The sequence below is a fragment of the Ranitomeya variabilis genome, chromosome 3 (assembly GCF_051348905.1).
Source record: "Ranitomeya variabilis isolate aRanVar5 chromosome 3, aRanVar5.hap1, whole genome shotgun sequence".
Taxonomy (NCBI): Eukaryota; Metazoa; Chordata; class Amphibia; order Anura; family Dendrobatidae; genus Ranitomeya; species Ranitomeya variabilis.
This window is the reverse complement of record NC_135234.1, coordinates 259,546,145-259,572,870: the sequence shown is the minus strand read 5'-3', so window position 1 is coordinate 259,572,870 and position 26,726 is coordinate 259,546,145. Positions and strand designations below refer to the sequence as shown.

Sequence of the window (26,726 nt, the reverse complement as noted above, 5' to 3'; positions counted from 1 at the left end):
GTGTGGTGAAATTGCAAAAAAGTGCAATTCCTGCAATTCCACAATAGTTTTTGTTTTACTTTTTTACTGTGCTCACTAAATGCTAAAACTGACCTGCCACTATGATTCTCCAGGTCATTATGAATTCATAAGTTCGAGAAAAACAGCCGCACTCAAAATATGTTTTTTCAAATGCATATCATAGGCAAACATTTATTGAAGTCCCCACATTAAAACATAAGGGTGTCGAGGTAATGTTTCTACTCCGTGATGGGTCTTTTTCAAACCTCGCTGGAAGAGACAATAGAAATACAATAAGTTAGACAATTGAGATGCAAAACAACAAAGGATTGTAATACATAAACTATGGGAACATCCCAGTGCAGATATACATAGTGTCAGATATACACAAGATCAATGTCGGTTATATACAACAGAGTACATTTGGTCAAATCTGTGCATGTATGTGGAGATATATACAAAATTCTACAAAGAATATACATACACTAGATGGTTGCCTGATTCTAACACATCAGGTATTCTAGAATATGTATGTAGTTTATTTATAAAGTTTTCAGAATAATGCAATTTATACACAGGATTTGGACGGCCAGGCGCGACCAATTAGCCAAGTGTGGTTCAAATTCCACGCCAATTCGCGGCCGGACTGCGCCTGTCGCTGATTGTTCACAGCTGGCCAGGCGTGACCAATCAGTGAAGCCAGGGCCGGCTCCAGGTTTTTGAGGGCTCCGGGTGAAAGGGTCTCAGTGGGCCCCCCTCTTTAACACATACCATGATTCTTGATGCACAGATACAGCAGAGAAATATACCACAGCCAAGTAGCATATAACACAGCCCACGTAGCATATAGCACAGCCGCGTAGCATATAGCATAGGCCATGTAGTATATAGCTCAGGCCACGTAGTATATAACACAGCCCACATAGTATATATCACAGCCCACGTTGCAAATAACACAGCCACGTAGCATATAGCACAGCCATGTAGTAAATAGCACAGCCAACGTAGTATATAGCACAGCCCATGTAGTATATAGCACAGCCCACATAGTATATAGCACAGCCCATGCAGTGTATAACACAGCCCACGTAGTATATAGCACAACCCACGTAGTATGCAACACAGCCCACGTAGTATATAACACAGCCCATGCAGTATATAACAGCCCACATAGTATATAGCACAGCCCACACAGTGTATAACACAGCCCACGCAGTATATAACACAGCCCACATAGTATATAGCACAGCCCACGTAGTATATAACACAGCCCATGTAGTATATAACACATCTCACGTAGTATATAACACAGCCACGTAGTATATAGCACAGCCATGTAGTATATTGCCCAGCCATGTATATTGCACAGCTATGTAGTATATAGCACAGCCCACGTAGTATATAACACAGCCACGTACTATATAGCACAGCTCACATAGTATATAGCACAGCTCACACAGTTTATAACACAGCCACGTAGTATATTGCCCAGCACGTAATATATTGCACAGCTACGTAGTATATAGTACAGCTCACGTAGTATATAGCACAGCTCATATAGTATATAGCACAGCCACATAGTATATTGCCCAGCCACGTAATATATTGCACAGCCCATGTAGTATATAGCACAGAGATGCAGTATATAGCACAGCTCACACAGTATATAACACAGCCCACGTAGTATATAGCACAGCGATGTAGTATATAGCACAGCCCACGAAGTATATAGCACAGAGACGTGGTATATAACACAGCCCACCCAGTATATAACACAGCCCACATAGTATATAACACAGCCCATGTAGTATATAGCAATGTAGGCACCATATCCCTGTTAAAAAAAATAAAAATAAATAATAGTCATATACTCACCTTCTGTCGGCCCCCGGATCCAGGCGAGGTGTTTAGCGATGCTCCTCGCGATGCTCCGGTCCCAAGAATGCACTGCGGTCTCACTACGTTATCATTTCGCGAGATGCATGGCCCGGAGTGTCACGAGGAGCGTGAAAGGCACCAGAAGGTGAGTATATAATGATTTTTTATTTTTTTATTATTTTTAACATTAGAACTTTTTACTGTTGATGCTGCATAGGCAGCATCAATAGTAAACAGTTGGTCACACAGGGTTAATAGCAGCGTTAATGGACTGTGTTACACCGTGGCATAGCGCGGTGTAACTCAGCCATTAACCCTGTGTGAGTGCTGACTGGAGGGGAGTATGTAGGGGGCACTGACAGAGAGTAGGAAGTGGCGAATTTGTGGCCGTATTGTGCTCATCACTAATTGGTCGCGGCCTGCTGGCCACGACCAATCAGCGACGTGGGATTACCGTGACAGACAGACAGACAAACAGACGGAAGTGACCCTTAGATGATTATATATATAGATATATACAAATCAAATCATGCCCATAGAGATGATGACTGTGTATTAATTGCGTATTAATACAACAGTTTTAAGCCCAATTGAACCAAAAAGTGGCGGGCACCACATATGATCCACATCCAAATAAAGAAAGGAAAAATCTGTTATGCTAATATTGAGGAGGTGCAAACATGTGAAACTGACCTTAAAGAAGAGTATGGTTAATTAAGTAGAAAACCGCAGTACGGAATTATCATGTATGGGCTCCTGAGAAGAGCTGTGGGGAGATGAGGTATAGTGAGTAAAGCCATAGAAGAGATAGAAGAATGGAAAGGTATGGAAAATAACAAGCCTATAAGTTTTGGAGACAAGAATCTGGAAAGCCACGGGAAGGAGGTATGTTACCTATTGAAACTAAGGGAATACAATAATGAAAATGACATGCGAGTCCTGACAAGGGATCAGGGAGTGAATGCCAGGAATTAGCATAAGTATAGGTGCTATAGTGGATTGAATAGATACCTGCGGGTCTAAAGTGCCAGGGTCCCTGTGGTGCTGTGCACTGTCATAGGTGGTCAGTGAGTTAATATGGCATCCAGATAGGAAGAAAGGCGGGCTAGTGGGGAAATGAGCGGGGAGAGGGAGCGCCTGCAACATGCGGAAGGTGGGAGCGAGGTTTAGGCCGGTTTCACATTTGCGGTTGTGTCCGCAGCGTTTGTACCACATAGATCCGCATGCATTTTGTATTCCTATATTTAACATTAAAAACGCATGCGTTTTTGTTTGTTCGCTTTTGACGACGCATGTGTTTTTTCGTCATTTGCGGCTTGGCACGGAAATGCAACATGTAGTAATTTTTAGAGGCGTCAATTTGTCACCTGGAAAAGCATGCAGTCGATTGCGCAAGGTTTGCGGCAAAAAAATGCATTGCTGTCTATATACAAAACAACAGAACGGAGTATACAAGTCCCAATACGCAATATATATATAATACGGGAATATACAATTCGTGATTATATTTCATGCAATTCCACCCATGTGGTATATTACGCTACATGTCCCTGCTCCCTGATTTATATCGGTCTCACATCTAGAGAACTGAAGGTTAGGACGCGCGAGCATGTTCGTGACATTCTGGCTGCAAAAGAAACAAAGGATATATCAACTTTGAAAACCCTACCTAGGCATTTCCGCATGTACCACGGGTCTGATCCCACCGGTCTAAAAGTGAGGGGAATTGATAGGATTCATGGCGGCATCAGGGGTGGCAATCTGAAGCAACTGCTTGCACAATGTGAATGCAGGTGGATTGCCATCCTTGACACCATGTCCCCCAAGGGACTTAATGAACAATTGAGTTTTGTTCCATTTTTATGACACGCCTTTCCCACCTCTTATGTGCGATTGCTGTTCCACCACGACTTCGTCCTCATTGGTAATACTTTTGTGCTGTCCCAGCACTCAGTACAATTCTGACTATTGTTGTTTATCCTCTTTCCAGATGATTCCTTTCTGTGTTTTTAAGTTTTATTCTAATAAGTTTGTTCTCTTGTCTTTAGTTTTTATTAGTATGGGACGCTGCCGCAATGTGACCTGTTATGCGATCTCTCACCGGATTCGCCTGAGACCTTCTATGAATGAAACCGGATTTCAACTTTATTATTTTGTTATTTTTTATTTTCATTTTATTTTCTTTATTATTTGATGTGTTTATTTTTCTTCGTTATTATTATTATATTAGATATCGTTCTTGTATTATTTTTTTCGTATTATTCAATTACTCATATATATTTATATATTCATATTCATATATATATTCATTATTGATTATTTGTCTTATTATATCTTTATATTTTTTCTATTATTATTTATGCATACTATTTATTAGTATTATATATTTACTATTTTTTTTTTTTTTTTTTTTTTTTTAATTCCTGCTGTGCTGCATTTATATGTATGTGTACACGTCTGTAATTACTTATGTATTCACATATGAATTTATGTTTAGTTTTTGTATATCACTTATCATGTTTTCTGATGGGCCCCTGTCATGGTGCACACTGTTATGTTTTCACCAAGTATGAGTTTCTATTTAGTATAGCAGGAGGGGTTGTATGATCTCCATTAATGACATTTCACTATTTTAATCGTGCTTATGCACGTTATATCTCACCATTATAATATAGCGATTCCCATGGTTATCCATGGGTGGGTTTTGGATTTATTTATGTAGGCAGTCACTTTGTTTACAGCACTTTAAGCACTTTTCTTGTGGTCCCCGATATGGTGATCTGGGGAGTTAAACTATGTAATTCACAGCAGGCTTAGTAGTATTACTTACTTTGCGGTGATTCGTGCTTCTGATGGTCTCTGGTCAAAGACTTTCTTTTATTTACTCACATGTTACTTTGTAACATACTGGATATCATTTAGAAAATGGCGGTCGCCATGGACTTCGGTGGGAGGGTCTCAGGCTGTGCGCACACGTGCTCTAGAGTCTATGCACCTGACTTCCTGGGCGGTTATCATTAGATGCCGCACACACACCATGTGACGTCACTGAGCGGTTTTCCGCCCCCTGTGTGTGCGGCTCTGACGACCGCCGGGTATGATGGATCTGGACCTTGGACACATGTGCGCCGATGCGCTTGATGAGACTTCCTGTATGCGCCCTATTTTAACCGGTGAGAGAGTGAGCTAGCAACAAACCCCTTTTTGAGAAAGCGACCGCGAAACGTGCGTCAAGGGGGTGGTGTGTGGAGCGTGGTGAGACATCTCAGACCTAATGGGTAAGCTGCTTTATATGATATGAGGTGATGAGTCCTGTAGGCACTATGGCACTTTAGCTAGTGATATAACCTGCACTGTTGCAACTTTTTTTTTTTTTTTTTCTTTTCTTTTTGAGCAATATAGCTATGATGATTAGGGCTATTGCCACAGACTGTTTTCATACTATGGCTCCCACAATAGCAGTCCTTGTGATATGATGTGATAGGTGTTGTCATCCGCTCCGCCACTATTATAGTGTTTCCTCCTCCACTAATCCTGTTATTTTATATGTATTGTATTTATATTTGATTACTCAGTTTGAATTATATATTTTGATAATATAAATAAAATTATACAATTTTTAAATAAAATGCGTATTGGGACTTGTATACTCCGTTCTGTTGTTTTGTATTTATTGGGGAGTTTCCTAGACTGTCCTATTGTTTCGGACAGAAATATTGGGAGAGATATAACAATCCTTGTCTCTCGGCCACGCATATGTATTAATTTTTGTGAGTTTTGTATTGAGATTGCTGTCTATATGAACGCATGCGGTTTTTAGCACTTGCGTTCGTGAACGCATGCGTTCCAAAAGAAAACATGTGTAGACGCATGCGTCATAAAACACGGCAAAACGCGAACAAACAAAAACGCATGCATCCCTAATGATAAATATAGGAATACAAAAAGCATGCGGATATAATAACGCAAACGCAGGAAAAAAACGCATGTAAACGCGTACAAACGCGGTGGGTTTTTAACCGCATGCGCTACCGCATGCGTCTAAAAAATGCCACGTTTGTGCACGTTTACATGCATTTTTTCAACCACTTGCGGATGCGTTTTAAACGCTGCGCATTTAAGTGCAAATGTGAAAGTAGCCTTAGGGACGCAGAAGCCGACAGGCTCCTATGTATGAAGCGCAGCGAGCGCATGCACGCTACACACCGTGGGCTGCAGTGAAGGTACATCGCATAGACTTAAAGGGAACCTGTCACCCTTAAAATCAATGTGAGGTAAGTTCACCGTCATCAGGGGCTTATCTACAGCATTCTGTAATGCTGTAGATAAGCCGCCGATGTTACCTGAAAGAGGAGAAAAAGACATTAGATTATACTCACCCAGGGGCAGTCCCACTCCGATGGGCGTCTCAGGTCCGGTACAGCACCTCCCATCATCATTCCATGACGTCCTCTTATGGTCTTCACCAGGGCAGAGCAAAGTACTGCAGTGCGCAGGCGCCGGAAAGGTCAGAGAGTCCCGGCGCCTGCGCACTGCAGTACTTTGCTCTGCCCTCAACAGGGCAGACAAAGTACGCCTGCGACGGAGCCGCGACATAAAGACCAGAAGAGGACATCATGGAATGAAGATATGAGGCGCCGGAGCGGACCTGAGACACCCATCGGACAGGACCGCAGCGGGACCACCCCTGGGTGAGTATAATCTAACGTCTTTTTCTCCTCTTTCAGGTAAAGGCCCCGTCTCACATAGCGAGATCGCTGCTGAGTCACAAGTTTTGTGATGCAACAGCGACCTCAGTAGCGATCTCGCTATGTGTGACACGTACCAGCGACCAGGCCCCTGCTGTGAGATCGCTGGTCGTGTCGGATTGGCATGGGCCGTTTTTTGGTCGTTGAGGTCCCGCTGACATCGCTGAATCGGTGTGTGTGACACCGATCCAGCGATGTCTTCACTGGTAACCAGGGTAAACATCGGGTTACTAAGCGCAGGGCCGCGCTTAGTAACCCGATGTTTACCCTGGTTACCAGCGTAAATGTAAAAAAAAACAAACAGTACATACTCACCATCTGATGTCCGTCAGGTCCCTCGCCATCTGCTTCCCACACTGACTGAGCGCCGCAAAGTGAAAGTGAAAGTACAGCACAGCGGTGACGTCACCGCTGCGCTCTGCTCTCACTGTACGGCGGCACTCAGTCAGAGCGGCAAGCAGACGGCAAGGGACCTGACGGACATCAGATGGTGAGTATGTACTGTTTGTTTTTTTTGGTAACCAGGGTGAACATCGGGTTACTAAGCGCGGCCCTGCGCTTAGTAACCCGATGTTTACCCTGGTTACCCGGGTGCTGCAGGGGGACTTCGGCATCGTTGAAGACAGTTTCAACGATGCCAAAGTCGTTCCCCTGATCGTTGGTTGCTGGAGAGAGCTGTCTGTGTGACAGACACGATCACGGCCAGGTCGTATCGCTGGTCGTGATTGTTGGTAAATCGCTATGTGTGACGGGGCCTTTACTTTGGGGGCTTATCTACAGCATTACAGAATGCTGTAGATAAGCCCCTGATGATAGTGAACTTACCTCACCATCGATTTTGGGGGTGACAGGTTCCCTTTAAGAGCGGCGCTGAAGGGGGCGGGCACATGCGCACTAGGTGGCGTGGCTATGGGAGCTAGGAGCAGCTGTCTAAGCAAAGGCATGCTGTATGCGGCTGGGGGTGGCGCTAGAAGGGGGCGGATGCCCACGTCATGTCAAGTAAGTAAACATAGAAGGACTGGGGCGTGGATATCTGGGTATAAGGAAAGTGGGGGTATGGAACAAGGAGATCGAGGAATAGAGGAATGGAAAATACAGTAAAGGAGTGGTGAAACTAACGGTAATGTACAATAAATGAAAAATCATAATGAAAATAATAAAAATAAAAATAATGAAAAATAAAGAACTGGCAAGAAGTAAAAATTAAAATGATAATGACCATAATGTTGATGGTGTGGCATAAGAAAAAAATAATCAGCAATAAATAAATAATAAAAAAAGGGGAAAAATAAATAATGATAATAAATACTAAATAATATAAAGGAATCGAAAATACAATGAAAATAAAATGAGGAAGGATAAAAAAAAAGTAAAATAGAAAAATAAGAAAAAGAGAAAAATTATATAGCAAGAAAAAATAAACATAAGAAAAACTAAAAAAGAAAATGAGGGAAAAATAAAAAATAAAAAAATAAATAAAAAAATATAAAAAAGGAAATCCGAAAAATATGAAACAACTAATAAAGGGAAATAAAGGAAAAATGAGAAAAAATTAGGAAAAACAACATGAGTGAAAAAAACATGAGGGAAAAAAAATAACAAAAATAAAATGAAGGTAAAAATAAAATGAAAAACCCAACAAAATAATAATAATAAGTGTAAAAAAGAAAAAAGAAAAAGAAAAAAATTGCAAAAACACGGCAAAAACATTTCTTTTGGGCAGAATCTTGGTACTTACCCCAGTCGGGAGTGATAAACCATTGAGGTTAAATAGCCTAGGGGTATTGAAATGAGTTAGTGCACAGAAGATAAAGAAGGTCAGCATGTTATACACTAATCCCCCCCAAAAGAACATACAATACTGAAAGGGTATAGATTTTGTTCATAGAGGAGTAATATATTCAAAATAGAACCTTTTTCCTAGGCATAGCAAAAAACGTATTACATTTGATGTAGGAAACCACGAGTCCTCAAGCTACATTATCGGAAGGCCAGATCGAGCTCCCTGTTGAGACCTTTGGGTGCAAGTGTTTGCAATGTGTAAATCCAGTAGGATTTTTGTTCCCTTATTACTTAATATGATTACCACCTCTACGCGGTCTTTCAACTTGCTCTAGTATCTGAAAGCGCATTTGGGAAACAGAGTGGTTGGCAGATATAAAGTGATGGGGAAGGGGGAGCCAGGTTTTTTGCATCTTATGGTTAATTTGTGACTGGCGATTCAATCTCTGACGTGTTGAGATGTCTCGCCAACGTAGAGAAGGCCACATGGGCACTTAACCACGCACTTAATCATGCACACAACGTTATTGGAATCGCAAGTAAAAAAAAACTTTGATCTTATATTGTTTGCCAGAGTGAGGGTGGGTAATAAAGCTGGATTTGATAACATTTTGAACAACATGCACAACTTAAACAGGGGAATGTGCTGCGTCTCTCAGTACCCCAAAAAATTTGCCTGGGAACCTTAGAGGAGCTGCCTATATCAGCTTTGACCACTCTATCCCGAATGTTGTGAGGTCTGCGCTTGCACATGAGAGGTGGAGTTGCAAAGGCCTCAATGTGGGGGTATGAGTGTTTCAACATGGGCCAATGTCTGCGGATCATGTTGTATATCATGGGCATAACGGGATGATGAGTATGGATGAAGGGAACTCGTTCAGGTTTAGAATGAGTAGTCTGGCTAGGAGATGGATTGAAGACCAACATTTTTTCTTTATCGAGTAGATTCTTAGGGTAATGTGTGGCTTCAAATTTCCAAGACATCTCGTATAATCATGAATGTTGTTTTGAGCACCTTGAGGGGTGCAGTTTTTAGAATGGTGTCACACTTGGTGTCACACTTGGTTATTTTCTATCATATAGACCCCTCAAAATGACTTCAAATGAGATGTGGTCTCTCAAAAAAAAATGGTGTTGTAAAAATGAGAAATTGCTGGTCAACTTGTAACCCTTATAACTTCCTAACAAAAAATTTTGGTTCCAAAATTGTGCTGATGTAAAGTAGACATGTGGGAAATGTTACTTATTAAGTATTTTGTGTGACATACTGTAGCTCTGTGATTTAAGGGCATAAAACTGCTGGGGGGACCTGCCTGGGAGGGCACTTACCCCTTTGCCCCCAGCCCAGCCTGCCCCTGCTGTTCACCCAGAAGCGTTTTCTGATATTAGTATAAAAAGATTTGCAGTTACATCTTCAGGTGGTACAAGGTCACAGGCATAAACATTACTTAACACAATGCACTGGAAGGTGGTGTAGCTTTTTGCTTTAATAAAAACAACCTTAAGTTTTTCATCTACCTCTTTAGTAGGGTTGAGCGAAACGGGTCGATCATTTTCAAAAGTCGCCGACTTTTGGCTAAGTCGGCGTCTCATGAAACCCGATCCGACCCCTGTGCTTGTCGGCCATGCGGTACGCGACTTTCGCGCCAAAGTCGCGTTTCAATGACGCGAAAAGCGCCATTTCTCAGCCAATGAAGGTGAACGCAGAGTGTGGGCAGCGTGATGACATAGATCCTGGTCCCCACCATCTTAGAGAAGGGCATTGCAGTGATTGGCTTGCTGTCTGCGGCGTCACAGGGGCTATAAAGGGGCGTTCCCGCCGACCGCCATCTTACTGCTGCTGATCTGAGCTTAGGGACAGGTTGCTGCCGCTTCGTCAGAAGCAGGGAGAGCGTTAGGCAGGGTCCACTAACCACCAAACCGCTTGTGCTGCAGCGATTTCCACTGTCCAACACCACCTTCGGTGTGCAGGGACTGTGGAAGCTATTTTTTTTTTTTTTTCCCCTCAGCGCTGTAGCTCATTGGGCTGCCCTAGAAGGCTCCGTGATAGCTGTATTGCTGTGTGTACGCCACTGTGGAAACCAACTGCTTTTTTCAAAGCACATATCCTCTTGTTCCTTCCTTTCTGCACAGCTATCTTTTTTGTTTGTCCACACTTTTTATTTAATTTGTGCATCAGTCCACTCCTATTGCTGCCTGCCATACCTGGCTTACATTACTGCAGGGAGATAGTAATTGTAGGACAGTTTTTTTTTTGTTTGTTTTTTTTTTGTGGGAGATTAAGATTGGCATTTCTGCTACAGTGCCATCCCTGTGTGTGCCATCTCTCACTGAGTGGGCCATAGAAAGCCTATTTATTTTTTCCGTGATTTGTGTTCTAAAATCTACCTCAACACAAAAACACTACATCAATCAGTGGGAGAAAAATATTGGCCTCAGTCAGGGCTTGTGTGCCACTGCTGTGTGTGCTATCTCTCATTCAGTGGGCTATAGCAAGCCTATTTTTTTTTTTTTTTTTTTTTAATATTATTTGGTTTCTAAAGTCTCCCTGAAAAAAAAAAAAAACCTAAAAAAACAGTGGGAGAATAATATTGCCCTTTCAGCTTGTGTGCCAGTCTTGACTCCTGGGTGTGCCACCTCTCTCCCTCTCATTCAGTGGGCCATAGAAAGCCTATTTATTTTTTTTTTTAAATATTATTGGGTTTCTAAAGTCTCCCTGAAAAAACAAAAAATACATAAAAAAACAGTGGGAGAGTAATATTGCCCTTTCAGCTTGTGTGCCAGTCTTGACTCCTGGGTGTGCCACCTCTCTCCCTTTCATTCAGTGGGCCATAGAAAGCCTATTTATTTTTTCCGTGATTTGTGTTCTAAATTCTACCTCAACACAAAAACACTACATCAATCAGTGGGAGAAAAATATTGGCCTCAGTCAGGGCTTGTGTGCCACTGCTGTGTGTCCTATCTCTCATTCAGTGGGCTATAGCAAGCCTATTTTTTTTTTTTTTTTTTTTTTTTTTTTAATATTATTTGGTTTGTAAAGTCTCCCTGAAAAAAAAAAAAAAAACCTAAAAAAACAGTGGGAGAGTAATATTGCCCTTTCAGCTTGTGTGCCAGTCTTGACTCCTGGGTGTGCCACCTCTCTCCCTCTCATTCAGTGGGCCATAGAAAGCCTATTTATTTTTTTTTTTTAAAATATTATTGGGTTTCTAAAGTCTCCCTGAAAAAACAAAAAATACATAAAAAAACAGTGGGAGAGTAATATTGCCCTTTCAGCTTGTGTGCCAGTCTTGACTCCTGGGTGTGCCACCTCTCTCCCTTTCATTCAGTGGGCCATAGAAAGCCTATTTATTTTTTCCGTGATTTGTGTTCTAAATTCTACCTCAACACAAAAACACTACATCAATCAGTGGGAGAAAAATATTGGCCTCAGTCAGGGCTTGTGTGCCACTGCTGTGTGTGCTATCTCTCATTCAGTGGGCTATAGCAAGCCTATTTTTTTTTTTTTTTTTTTTTTTTTTTAATATTATTTGGTTTCTAAAGTCTCCCTGAAAAAAAAAAAAAAAACCTAAAAAAACAGTGGGAGAGTAATATTGCCCTTTCAGCTTGTGTGCCAGTCTTGACTCCTGGGTGTGCTGTCATGATCTCCATGGCCAGAGAACTAGCATAAGCCTCTATAGGAACAAGCTCTTGGAAGATGTAACTGTACTGACCATGAACTAAACCTACCGCATCATCTAGAAGTAGCCAGGTAGCATGTCCTACTTTTTATCCCTATATGCCCAGCGCCGGCCGGAGAACTAAATAATGCTAGCAGAGGGAAATATAAGACCTGACTCACCTCTAGAGAAATGCCCAAAAAAAAAGGAGACAGAAGCCCCCCACATATATTGGCGGTGATATGAGATGAAACAACAAACGCAGCAGGAAAATAGTTTTAGCAAATTTGAGGTCCGCTTTCTAGATAGCAGAAGACAGAAAGCATACTTTCATGGTCAGTAGAAAACCCTAACAAAACACATCCAGAAATTACTTTAGGACTCTGGCATTAACTCATAATACCAGAGTGGCAATTCCTGATCAACAAGAGCTTTCCAGACACAGTAACGAAACTGCAGCTGTGAACTGGAACCAAAATACAAAAACAAAACATGGACGAATGTCCAACTTATCTAGTAGATGTCTGGGAGCAGGAACAAGCACAGAGAGGCTTCTGATAACATTGTTGACCGGCAAGCATCTAACAGAGAAGCCAGGTTATATAGCGACACCCAGATCTAATCAGAACAGGTGAACAGGGAAGATGATGTCACAAGTTCAATTCCACCAGTAGCCACCGGGGGAGCCCAGAATCCAAATTCACAACAGTGTGCCACCTCTCTCCCTCTCATTCAGTGGGCCATAGAAAGCCTTTTTTTTTTTTGGTTTTTTTAATATTATTTGGTTTCTAAAGTCTCCCTGAAAAAAACAAAAAAAACATAAAAAACAGTGGGAGAGTAATATTGCCCTTTCAGCTTGTGCGCCAGTCTTGACTCCTGGTTGTGCCACCTCTCTCTCTCTAATTGTGGGCCATAGAAAGCCTTTTTTTTTTTTTTTTTTTAATATTATTTGGTTTCTAAAGTCTCCCTGAGAAAAAAAAATAAATAAATTAGGTGGGAGATTAATATTGACATTAGTGCTTGAGTGACAGTCCTGCGTGTGTGTCATCTCTGTGATTTTGTGCCACAGAAAACAGAGTGTGTAACATTGTGCCTGATTTTCCTTGTGGTCTCACCAACCTGTTAAGGGATATTGAAATCATACTGAAGTTATAGCTCACCGTGTAAGTTGTTTGACAGCAACAAATAAAGTTACTTTGGTTAAGATTTTAAAACAATGAGGAAGTCTGGTGCAAGAGGTCGTCGTGGGCGTTCATTGTCAGCTGGTAATGATGGTAGTGGTAGTGGAGCATCAGGTGGTCGTGGGGATAAAAATATTCCACCTAAGTCTGGAGCTGTGGAGCCAGTTTCGTCGTCAGGCTACACAAGGCCTCGAACGCTCTCTTTTCTGGGAGTAGGAAAACCGCTTTTAAAGGCGGAGCAGCAACAGCAAGTTTTGGCTTACATTGCAGACTCAGCCTCTAGCTCTTTTGCCTCCTCTTCCGAAACTGGTAAATGTAAAAGCAGCGCGTCGCTTGTGGATGTTCACGGTCAGGGACAAGTCGCTTCCTTGTCCTCCTCAGCAAAAACTACAACAAGAGAGAAGGATGCAGCAGGCGACACAACGGGTCACTCCATGGAGCTCTTTACACATACCGTCCCTGGCTTAGAAAGTGAAACATTTAACAGGCCATGCCCATTACAAGTATATTCTGACATGGAGTGCACTGATGCACAGCCACAGCCAGAGTACTATGCTGCTCCTTTGACTCAGACCACCACATTGTCCTCTCAGGGTACAGATCCACAATCAGACCCTGATGAGACTATGTTGCCCCGCCACGAACGCTATACCACCGACCGACACAGTGACACAGACGAAGTTGCACACGAGCTCGAAGAGGAGGTAATAGATGACCCAGTTATTGACCCCGATTGGCAGCCATTGGGGGAACAGGGTGCAGGCGGCAGTAGTTCAGAAGCGGAGGTGGAGGAGGGGCCGCAGCAGGCATCAACATCGCAACAGGTTCCATCTGCCGGGCCCGTATCTGGACCAAAACGCGTGTCAAAGCCAAAACCTGTTGGAGCACAGCGTTGCCATCCGGTTAAAGCTCAGTCTGCAATCCCTGAAAAGGGATCCGAGTCTAGGAAGAGTGCAGTCTGGCATTTTTTTAAACAACATCCAACTGATCAGCGCAAAGTCATCTGTCAAAAATGTTCAACTAGCTTAAGCAGAGGTCAGAATCTGAAAAGTCTAAATACTAGTTGCATGCATAGACACTTAACCACCATGCATTTTCAAGCCTGGACTAACTACCAAACGTCCCTCAAGGTTGTAGCACCCTCGGCCAATGAAGCTAGTCAGCAACGCAACATCCCTTCCGTCACTGTAAGGCCACCATTTTCCGCACCACCGGCAGTATCTGTGCAGGTTTCTTTGCCAGCCAAAAGCAGTCAGGGTCAGGGAATCACCAGTTTTGTATGAGGAAATATTGCATCTAGGGCACCGGCGGAAACAATACCGTCTCCAACCGTCTCTCAGTCTGCCATGTACACCGGCACACCCGAAAGTTCCACGATCTCCAGCTCTCCAGTCCAGCTCACCCTACATGAGACTCTGGTTAGAAAAAGGAAGTACTTATCCTCGCATCCGCGTACACAGGGTTTTAACGCCCACATAGCTAGACTAATCTCGTTAGAGATGATGCCCTACCGGTTAGTTGAAAGTGAAGCTTTCAAAGCCCTGATGGAGTACGCTGAACCACGATACGAGCTACCCAGTCGACACTTTTTTTCCAGAAAAGCCATCCCAGCCCTGCACCAGCATGTTAAACAGCGCATCGTCCATGCACTCAGGCAATCTGTGAGTACAAAGGTGCACCTGACTACAGATGCATGGACCAGTAGGCATGGCCAGGGACGTTATGTGTCCATCACGGCACACTGGGTGAATGTGGTGGATGCAGGGTCCACAGGCGACATCAATTTAGGGACAGTTGTGCCTAGCCCACGGTCTAGGAAACAGTTGGCTGTAGGCGTTCGCACCCCCTCCTCCTCCTCCTCGTCCTCCTGCAGAAGCTACAGCTCTTCCACAGAACGCAGTCGGCCAACCACTCCATCGGCAGATGACACTGTTGCACACCAGTTGTCCCATTATGGGCCAGCTACTGCCAAGCGTCAGCAGGCTGTATTGGCTATGAAGTGTTTGGGCGACAACAGACACACCGCGGAAGTTCTGTCCGAGTTCTTGCAACAAGAAACGCAGTCGTGGCTGGGCACAGTAGATCTTGAGGCAGGCAAGGTAGTGAGTGATAACGGAAGGAATTTCATGGCTGCCATCTCCCTTTCCCAACTGAAACACATTCCTTGCCTGGCTCACACCTTAAACCTGGTGGTGCAGTGCTTATTGAAAACTTATCCTGGGTTCTCCGACCTGCTCCTCAAAGTGCGTGCACTTTGCTCACATATCCGACGTTCGCCTGTACACGCCAGCCGTATGCAGACCTATCAGCGGTCTTTGAACCTTCCCCAGCATCGCCTAATCATAGACGTTGCAACAAGGTGGAACTCAACACTGCACATGCTTCAGAGACTGTGCGAACAGAGGCGTGCTGTTATTTATTTGTGGGAGGATACACGGGCAGGCAGTAGGATGGCAGACATGGAGTTGTCAGGTGTGCAGTGGTCGAAGATACAAGACATGTGTCAAGTCCTTCAGTGTTTTGAGGAATGCACACGGCTGGTTAGTGCAGACAACGCCGTAATAAGCATGAGCATCCCCCTAATGCGTCTGCTGATGCAAAGTTTGACGCACATAAAGGAGCAGGCGTCTGCACCAGAGGAAGAGGGAAGCCTTGATGACAGTCAGCCATTGTCTGGTCAGGGCAGTGTACAGGACGAGGTAGCGGGCGAAGAGGAGGTGGAGGACGAGGAGGATGATGGGGATGAGTATATTTTTAATGCGGAAACTTTCACGGGGGCACAGGAAATTGGTTGCGTGTCACGGCCGGGTTCTGGTTTTTTGAGGGACACAAGTGACGTAGATTTGCCTGCAACTGCCCCTCAACCAATCACAACCGGAGATTTGACAAGTGGAACTTTGGCCCACATGGCGGATTATGCCTTACGTATCCTAAAAAGGGACACACGCATTACGAAAATGATGAACGATGACGATTACTGGTTGGCCTGCCTCCTTGATCCACGCTATAAAGGCAAATTGCAAAATATTATGCCACATGAGAACTTGGAACTAATATTAGCAACCAAACAATCAACTCTTGTTGACCGTTTGCTTCAGGCATTCCCAGCACACAGCGCACGTGATCGTTCTCACACGAGCTCCAGGGGGCAGCAGACTAGGAGTGTTAGGGGTGCACACATCAGAAGTGGCGTTGGACAGAGGGGTTTTCTGACCAGGTTGTGGAGTGATTTTGCTATGACCGCAGACAGGACAGGTACTGCTGCATCAATTGAAAGTGACAGGAGACAACATTTGTCCAGTATGGTTACTAACTATTTTTCATCCCTTATCGATGTTCTCCCTCAACCGTCATTCCCATTTGATTACTGGGCCTCCAAATTAGACACCTGGCCAGAATTGGCAGAATATGCATTGCAGGAGCTTGCTTGCCCGGCAGCAAGTGTCCTATCAGAAAGAGTATTCAGTGCTGCAGGTTCAATATTAACCGAAAAAAGGACTCGTCTGGCTACCCAAAATGTTGACGATCTAACATTCATTAAAATGAACCACAACTGGATTTCGAAATCTTTTGCCCCACCTTGCCCGGCCGACACCTAGCTTTCCTATGAAAAGCTCTTGCCTGTGAATTACTTTTCTAATGTCTAATTTGCTGCAGCTGATTGTACAGCATACGACATGTTTACACCTCCCTAAATGGCAAAACTCCCCACACGGGGCCGTGGTATCGCGACTTGGCGCAAGCACCCGTGAGACTGCTGTTTGTCTGAAGAGGTGGGTGTGCTCGCTTTTGGTTGACGGCATTGCTACTGGGTCCCTCATAGTACAATGTAGTGTCTCTGGCGGTGGTGGTGCGCACCCAACGTCAGACACACCGTTGTAACATGAGGGGCCCTGGGGCGGTCCCGCCGGCCTCAAGAGAGTTCCCCCCTACCCCAGCTCAAAATGTGCTCTACCACGTGCAAAATTATGTCGCACAGCTCCACCAATCTTTAGTCTATTCGCTGACATCATTCAATGTCTGGCACTGACAATACAAATTTGTAGACATCTATGATGCAACTTAAAGTAGTCTGTGTCTGTGTCCTATATTGGCACCATTAAATAGTTACTGCCAAATTAGTATGTCAGAAACTCAGTAGATGAGCCCACCCCTGTACCTAAGTATGCCACCTTTTTTTTTTGTTTTGGTTGTTTTGCGAGACATTAACATCTATTTATATTTTGGGAGTACTGGGACAGACACTCCTTGCACTACTCCTCCACTCACCACCAAGCTGCCTGTGTATCCATGTAACCGCTGTGAAACTGCCATGAGCCTATTGTTTGTTATTTTAGGCCTTTGATAGCCTGTCTGCGGTCCCTACTTTAAATACTCCTCCACTCACCACCAAGCTGCCTGTGTATCCATGTAACCGCTGTAAAACTGCCATGAGCCTATTGTTTGTTATGTTAGGCCTTTGATAGCCTGTCTGCGGTCCCTACTTTAAATACTCCTCCACTGACCAGACCACTGCTGCCCGTGTACCCCTGGAACCAATTATAAAGTGCCTACAGCCAGCCCATTTTCTTATGTTAGGCCTTTGAAGCCTGTCTGCGGTCCCTACTTTAAATACTCCTCCACTCACCACCACCAAGCTGCCTGCCCGTGTATCCATGTAACCGCTGTGAAACTGCCATGAGCCTATTGTTTGTTATTTTAGGCCTTTGATAGCCTGTCTGCGGTCCCTACTTTAAATACTCCTCCACTGACCAGACCACTGCTGCCCGTGTACCCCTGGAACCAATTATAAAGTGCCTACAGCCAGCCCATTTTCTTATGTTAGGCCTTTGAAGCCTGTCTGCGGTCCCTACTTTAAATACTCCTCCACTCACCACCACCAAGCTGCCTGCCCGTGTATCCATGTAACCGCTGTGAAACTGCCATGAGCCTATTGTTTGTTATTTTAGGCCTTTGATAGCCTGTCTGCGGTCCCTACTTTAAATACTCCTCCACTGACCACCAAGCTGCCTGCCCGTGTATCCATGTAACCGCTGTGAAACTGCCATGAGCCTATTGTTTGTTATTTTAGGCCTTTGATAGCCTGTCTGCGGTCCCTACTTTAAATACTCCTCCACTGACCAGACCACTGCTGCCCGTGTACCCCTGGAACCAATTATAAAGTGCCTACAGCCAGCCCATTTTCTTATGTTAGGCCTTTGAAGCCTGTCTGCGGTCCCTACTTTAAATACTCCTCCACTCACCACCACCAAGCTGCCTGCCCGTGTATCCATGTAACCGCTGTGAAACTGCCATGAGCCTATTGTTTGTTATTTTAGGCCTTTGATAGCCTGTCTGCGGTCCCTACTTTAAATACTCCTCCACTGACCACCAAGCTGCCTGCCCGTGTATCCATGTAACCGCTGTGAAACTGCCATGAGCCTATTGTTTGTTATTTTAGGCCTTTGATAGCCTGTCTGCGGTCCCTACTTTAAATACTCCTCCACTCACCACCAAGCTGCCTGTGTATCCATGTAACCGCTGTAAAACTGCCATGAGCCTATTGTTTGTTATGTTAGGCCTTTGATAGCCTGTCTGCGGTCCCTACTTTAAATACTCCTCCACTGACCAGACCACTGCTGCCCGTGTACCCCTGGAACCAATTATAAAGTGCCTACAGCCAGCCCATTTTCTTATGTTAGGCCTTTGAAGCCTGTCTGCGGTCCCTACTTTAAATACTCCTCCACTCACCACCACCAAGCTGCCTGCCCGTGTATCCATGTAACCGCTGTGAAACTGCCATGAGCCTATTGTTTGTTATTTTAGGCCTTTGATAGCCTGTCTGCGGTCCCTACTTTAAATACTCCTCCACTGACCACCAAGCTGCCTGCCCGTGTATCCATGTAACCGATGTAAAACTGCCATGACTGCCTACTGTTTGTTATTTTAGGCCTTTGATAGCCTGTCTGCGGCCCCTACTTGCAATACTCCTCCACTGACCACAATGCTGCCTGGAGTGCCTGCCTGTGTATCCATGTAACCGATGTAAAACTGCCATGACTGCCTACTGTTTGTTATTTTAGGCCTTTGATAGCCTGTCTGCAGCCCCTACTTGCAATACTCCTCCACTGACCACACCAATGCTGCCCGTGTACCCCTGGAACCTATTTAAAAGTTCATAGAGCCTAGTTATATATTTTATTTACTATTAATAAGGCCATGATGGACTACGCTGTACCACGCTACAAGCTAACCAGTCGACACTTCTTTTGCGAGAAAAGCCATCCCAACCCTCCACCAGCATGTAAAAGACCGCATTGTCCATGCACTCTGGCAATCTGTGAGTACAAAGGTGCACCCGACAACAGACGCATGGACCTGTAGGCATGGCCACGGAAGATTACGTGTCCATTACGGCGCAATGGGTTAATGTGGTGGATGCATGGTCCACAGGGGACAGCCTACTAAGTCTGTCTGCAGTCCCTAATTCAAATTGTCCTCCACTGTCTAAATCGGAACTTCCACCTTCTGGCTTTCGGCCTATAGTATCAGAAATTAAACTGCATTTGGCCTTCAACTTTGGTTAGGGCCTACTAACGGCTTCTGCCCCTCCCTGGTGTTGCCCTCAACTAAATAAAGCTGAGCTTCAACCTTCCGGCTCTCATTAAGTGGTTTTAAAAAAAAAATGGTGGTTAGGGCCTACTAACGGCTTCTGCCCCTCCCTGGTGTTGCCCTCAACTAAATAAAGCTGAGCTTCAACCTTCTGCTCCAAATTACCATTTTGAAAAATGCAATAGGCTTTTCAGGCCTACAAAAGGTGTCTGTCTGTGTGCCCCTCCCTGGTGTTGTCCTCAACTAAATAAAGCTGAGCTTCAACCTTCCGGCTCTCATTATGTGGTTTTAAAAAAAAAAATGGTGGTTAGGGCCTACTAACGGCTTCTGCCCCTCCCTGGTGTTGCCCTCAACTAAATAAAGCTGAGCTTCAACCTTCTGCTCCAAATTACCATTTTGAAAAATGCAATAGGCTTTTCCGGCCTACTAAAGGTGTCTGTCTGTGTGCCCCTCCCTGGTGTTGTCCTCAACTAAATAAAGCTGAGCTTCAACCTTCCGGCTCTCATTATGTGGTTTTAAAAAAAAAAATGGTGGTTAGGGCCTACTAACGGCTTCTGCCCCTCCCTGGTGTTGTCCTCAACTAAATAAAGCTGAGCTTCAACCTTCCGGCTCTCATTATGTGGTTTTAAAAAAAAAAATGGTGGTTAGGGCCTACTAACGGCTTCTGCCCCTCCCTGGTGTTGCCCTCAACTAAATAAAGCTGAGCTTCAACCTTCTGCTCCAAATTACCATTTTGAAAAATGCAATAGGCTTTTCAGGCCTACAAAAGGTGTCTGTCTGTGTGCCCCTCCCTGGTGTTGTCCTCAACTAAATAAAGCTGAGCTTCAACCTTCCGGCTCTCATTATGTGGTTTTAAAAAAAAAAATGGTGGTTAGGGCCTACTAACGGCTTCTGCCCCTCCCTGGTGTTGTCCTCAACTAAATAAAGCTGAGCTTCAACCTTCCGGCTCTCATTAAGTGGTTTTAAAAAAAAAATGGTGGTTAGGGCCTACTAACGGCTTCTGCCCCTCCCTGGTGTTGCCCTCAACTAAATAAAGCTGAGCTTCAACCGTCTGCTCCAAATTACCATTTTGAAAAATGCAATAGGCTTTTCCGGCCTACTAAAGGTGTCTGTCTGTGTGCCCCTCCCTGGTGTTGTCCTCAACTAAATAAAGCTGAGCTTCAACCTTCCGGCTCTCATTATGTGGTTTTAAAAAAAAAAATGGTGGTTAGGGCCTACTAACGGCTTCTGCCCCTCCCTGGTGTTGTCCTCAACTAAATAAAGCTGAGCTTCAACCTTCTGCTCCAAATTACCATTTTGAAAAATGCAATAGGCTTTTCAGGCCTACTAAAGGTGTCTGTCTGTGTGCCCCTGCCTGGTGTTGTCCTCAACTAAATAAAGCTGAGCTTCAACCTTCCGGCTCTCATTATGTGGTTTTAAAAAAAAAAATGGTGGTTAGGGCCTACTAACGGCTTCTGCCCCTCCCTGGTGTTGCCCTCAACTAAATAAAGCTGAGCTTCAACCTTCTGCTCCAAATTACCATTTTGAAAAATGCAATAGGCTTTTCCGGCCTACTAAAGGTGTCTGTCTGTGTGCCCCTCCCTGGTGTTGTCCTCAACTAAATAAAGCTGAGCTTCAACCTTCCGGCTCTCATTATGTGGTTTTAAAAAAAAAAATGGTGGTTAGGGCCTACTAACGGCTTCTGCCCCTCCCTGGTGTTGTCCTCAACTAAATAAAGCTGAGCTTCAACCTTCTGCTCCAAATTACCATTTTGAAAAATGCAATAGGCTTTTCCGGCCTACTAAAGGTGTCTGTCTGTGTGCCCCTCCCTGGTGTTGTCCTCAACTAAATAAAGCTGAGCTTCAACCTTCCGGCTCTCATTATGTGGTTTTAAAAAAAAAAATGGTGGTTAGGGCCTACTAACGGCTTCTGCCCCTCCCTGGTGTTGCCCTCAACTAAATAAAGCTGAGCTTCAACCTTCTGCTCCAAATTACCATTTTGAAAAATGCAATAGGCTTTTCCGGCCTACTAAAGGTGTCTGTCTGTGTGCCCCTCCCTGGTGTTGTCCTCAACTAAATAAAGCTGAGCTTCAACCTTCCGGCTCTCATTATGTGGTTTTAAAAAAAAAAATGGTGGTTAGGGCCTACTAACGGCTTCTGCCCCTCCCTGGTGTTGTCCTCAACTAAATAAAGCTGAGCTTCAACCTTCCGGCTCTCATTATGTGGTTTTAAAAAAAAAAATGGTGGTTAGGGCCTACTAACGGCTTCTGCCCCTCCCTGGTGTTGCCCTCAACTAAATAAAGCTGAACTTCAACCTTCTGCTCCAAATTACCATTTTGAAAAATGCAATAGGCTTTTCAGGCCTACAAAAGGTGTCTGTCTGTGTGCCCCTCCCTGGTGTTGTCCTCAACTAAATAAAGCTGAGCTTCAACCTTCCGGCTCTCATTATGTGGTTTTAAAAAAAAAAATGGTGGTTAGGGCCTACTAACGGCTTCTGCCCCTCCCTGGTGTTGCCCTCAACTAAATAAAGCTGAGCTTCAACCTTCTGCTCCAAATTACCATTTTGAAAAATGCAATAGGCTTTTCCGGCCTACTAAAGGTGTCTGTCTGTGTGCCCCTCCCTGGTGTTGTCCTCAACTAAATAAAGCTGAGCTTCAACCTTCCGGCTCTCATTATGTGGTTTAAAAAAAAAAAATGGTGGTTAGGGCCTACTAACGGCTTCTGCCCCTCCCTGGTGTTGCCCTCAACTAAATAAAGCTGAGCTTCAACCTTCTGCTCCAAATTACCATTTTGAAAAATGCAATAGGCTTTTCCGGCCTACTAAAGGTGTCTGTCTGTGTGCCCCTCCCTGGTGTTGTCCTCAACTAAATAAAGCTGAGCTTCAACCTTCCGGCTCTCATTATGTGGTTTTAAAAAAAAAAATGGTGGTTAGGGCCTACTAACGGCTTCTGCCCCTCCCTGGTGTTGTCCTCAACTAAATAAAGCTGAGCTTCAACCTTCCGGCTCTCATTATGTGGTTTTAAAAAAAAAAATGGTGGTTAGGGCCTACTAACGGCTTCTGCCCCTCCCTGGTGTTGCCCTCAACTAAATAAAGCTGAGCTTCAACCTTCTGCTCCAAATTACCATTTTGAAAAATGCAATAGGCTTTTCCGGCCTACTAAAGGTGTCTGTCTGTGTGCCCCTCCCTGGTGTTGTCCTCAACTAAATAAAGCTGAGCTTCAACCTTCCGGCTCTCATTATGTGGTTTTAAAAAAAAAAATGGTGGTTAGGGCCTACTAACGGCTTCTGCCCCTCCCTGGTGTTGCCCTCAACTAAATAAAGCTGAGCTTCAACCTTCTGCTCCAAATTACCATTTTGAAAAATGCAATAGGCTTTTCCGGCCTACTAAAGGTGTCTGTCTGTGTGCCCCTCCCTGGTGTTGTCCTCAACTAAATAAAGCTGAGCTTCAACCTTCCGGCTCTCATTATGTGGTTTTAAAAAAAAAAAATGGTGGTTAGGGCCTACTAACGGCTTCTGCCCCTCCCTGGTGTTGTCCTCAACTAAATAAAGCTGAGCTTCAACCTTCCGGCTCTCATTATGTGGTTTTAAAAAAAAAAATGGTGGTTAGGGCCTACTAACGGCTTCTGCCCCTCCCTGGTGTTGCCCTCAACTAAATAAAGCTGAGCTTCAACCTTCTGCTCCAAATTACCATTTTGAAAAATGCAATAGGCTTTTCAGGCCTACAAAAGGTGTCTGTCTGTGTGCCCCTCCCTGGTGTTGTCCTCAACTAAATAAAGCTGAGCTTCAACCTTCCGGCTCTCATTATGTGGTTTTAAAAAAAAAAATGGTGGTTAGGGCCTACTAACGGCTTCTGCCCCTCCCTGGTGTTGCCCTCAACTAAATAAAGCTGAGCTTCAACCTTCTGCTCCAAATTACCATTTTGAAAAATGCAATAGGCTTTTCCGGCCTACTAAAGGTGTCTGTCTGTGTGCCCCTCCCTGGTGTTGTCCTCAACTAAATAAAGCTGAGCTTCAACCTTCCGGCTCTCATTATGTGGTTTTAAAAAAAAAAATGGTGGTTAGGGCCTACTAACGGCTTCTGCCCCTCCCTGGTGTTGTCCTCAACTAAATAAAGCTGAGCTTCAACCTTCCGGCTCTCATTATGTGGTTTTAAAAAAAAAAATGGTGGTTAGGGCCTACTAACGGCTTCTGCCCCTCCCTGGTGTTGCCCTCAACTAAATAAAGCTGAGCTTCAACCTTCTGCTCCAAATTACCATTTTGAAAAATGCAATAGGCTTTTCAGGCCTACAAAAGGTGTCTGTCTGTGTGCCCCTGCCTGGTGTTGTCCTCAACTAAATAAAGCTGAGCTTCAACCTTCCGGCTCTCATTATGTGGTTTTAAAAAAAAAAATGGTGGTTAGGGCCTACTAACGGCTTCTGCCCCTCCCTGGTGTTGTCCTCAACTAAATAAAGCTGAGCTTCAACCTTCCGGCTCTCATTAAGTGGTTTTAAAAAAAAAATGGTGGTTAGGGCCTACTAACGGCTTCTGCCCCTCCCTGGTGTTGCCCTCAACTAAATAAAGCTGAGCTTCAACCTTCTGCTCCAAATTACCATTTTGAAAAATGCAATAGGCTTTTCCGGCCTACTAAAGGTGTCTGCCCCTCCCTGGTGTTGTCCTCAACTGAACAAAGCTGAGCTTCCACATTCTGGCTTTCGCCCTATACTATCAGATATTAAACTGCATTTGGCCTACTAGTGTGGTTAGGCCCTTGAAACAGTGTCTGCTGCTCTTGGGTTTGCTACTCCACTGAACAAAGCAATGCCGCCTGTTTAGTCCTGTTACCAATTTTGAACTGCATGTAGCCTACTTTATTCTTTGGCCCTATATCTGTTTCCTCCTCATCCTGCCCATTGCCCAGCCACTGCTAAATGAGTCTGCTGGTACATTGACCTAGACCACTACATTCCCCTTGTACTCTACACAGCCAGAATCTGTCCCTGCTGAAAGTAAGGTTCCCCTTCCCGCATGTTATACCACCTTACACAGGGACAAAGAGGAAGGTGCAGATGAAAGTGCAGGTTCCTTCATCAGGTGGGGGGGCATACTCGTTGGCGACGTCACTGGCACAGGGCCCCTCAGAGTACGCAAAAGTGTCGCTGCTGGTGGGAGGCGCCCCCGCCATGCAAACACACCGCCGTACTTTGAGGGGCCCTGTGCCAGTGGCAATGCAAACGAGTGGGCCCCCCCCCTGCTTGCTCAGGATCACAGCACTTGCAACTTTTAAATACTTACCTTTCCCTGCAACACCGCCGTGACGTAGTCCGCATTTCCTGGGCCCACGAAAAACTTGAGCCAGCCCTACTCCCCCCACAACTTTCCCCCAATTCCCTATGCCCAACTACTATTATACAGTTAATTAAGATTGGCAAGCTTCAGAAACAAGAATGGATGTTTTTGGCATTAAAATGGGCACTGTAGGTGTTTTCCTGGCCTCCACTCACTGCCGACTATGCTTCCCCATTGACTTGCATTGGGTTTCGTGTTTCGGTCGATCCCCGACTTTTAGCGATAATCGGCCGACTGCACTCGACTCGACTCTGGACAAAATCGGGTTTCCCAAAACCCTACTCGATCTTAAAAAAATGAAAGTCGCTCAACCCTACTCTTTAGTATTCAGTTCAGCATGATTAAAGGGAGACTGTCATGTTCAGAAATGCTATTTATCTGCAATTATTGGGTTAATCTGCAGGAAAATAGTGTTGACATCTCAATAAGATAGCTTACAGGAGCAGCAGTTACAGGGAGAAAATGAACTTAAATTCTTCCTCGCCTCCAGTCAAGCTAGATATGCAGGGAGCAGATACAGCCATTGCTTACTATATTGTGAGCATGACTGTAATCACTCTCTGGTACTTTGATTCACATTCTGGTCAACAGACACCTACTGTGGAGTAGAACTTCTTCTGCAGCTCCTGGTTCATGCACACAAATAAAGGGAAGCTCCCTTGTGAACATTCAAGCTTTTAACCCTGTGGGAATTCACACAGTTTCCATCCCTTTTGGGTATGCAGACTACATGGCTCTGGAGATACTTTTGTTCTTCTTGCAAATTCAACATAGGGCGACTCAAACTAGCCCTCTTTAAACTGCTCTGAGCTGCTTCAGCTTTAACTTGTGACTGTGGCCTATCTAAAACTTTATTCACTCCCACCAAGGGTTTGTTGAGAGGAGTATATTATATGGATGGGAGCTGTCCATATGCACCACAAAGTGCACAATGGGAACACATGTGCAAGCGAAAATGGCCAAGTTTCAACACGGACCTGTCGTCTACGTGGAAAAAAATGCAGCATGCATTATTATCGTCCAATTTATGGACCAAACAAGTGTATGTAAATGGCAGGAAGCTCCTGCACTAATCCACTATGCTGACAAGCACACAGAACCATACATGGAGCAAGCCACGTCTGAAATTTTTGGATATGATTAGCCCAAGTTTTAGCACGATCGTCTGAATCCAGCCTTAAAAGTTTATGTGATGTTAAGTAGGAAAATTCCTTTCTCAAATCAAGAGCTGTGTGTCATACACATGCAAAAGAATACACACAGTATTAAAATACTCGTAGTAATGGGAAACAAAATGGTGGAAAAAAATTATGAAAACTGTGTTGAGTAATTACAATAATACCCATAATCAACACACCTTCAAAGACTAGTCTGTAACCAGGTCACATTGAAGCACTGAGAAGCACGCAGAACTTACTCATATTTTCTTCTTTAAGAATAATATTATAATAAATCTCTGCGTTTTCCTGCTGGTATCATTCTACTATTAAATAATATATTCAAAGTCAGCGGTAATATTGCTAAAATCCACAACTGGGTCACCACTCACCAGCAGCACAGGTGACATATCCAGATCCTTTCCTTTTAC

At 44.3% G+C, this 26,726-nt stretch overlaps 1 long non-coding RNA gene across 1 annotated transcript; it reads right to left on the bottom strand.

Annotated features, from left to right (window-relative positions):
• Window positions 1-250: 250 nt before the first annotated feature.
• Window positions 251-26,726, bottom strand: LOC143818147 (uncharacterized). Its single transcript, XR_013224343.1, has 3 exons — window positions 26,688-26,726; window positions 8,365-8,401; window positions 251-270 (listed from the first exon to the last, which is right to left on the bottom strand). It is a non-coding gene; the product is annotated as an uncharacterized LOC143818147 (long non-coding RNA).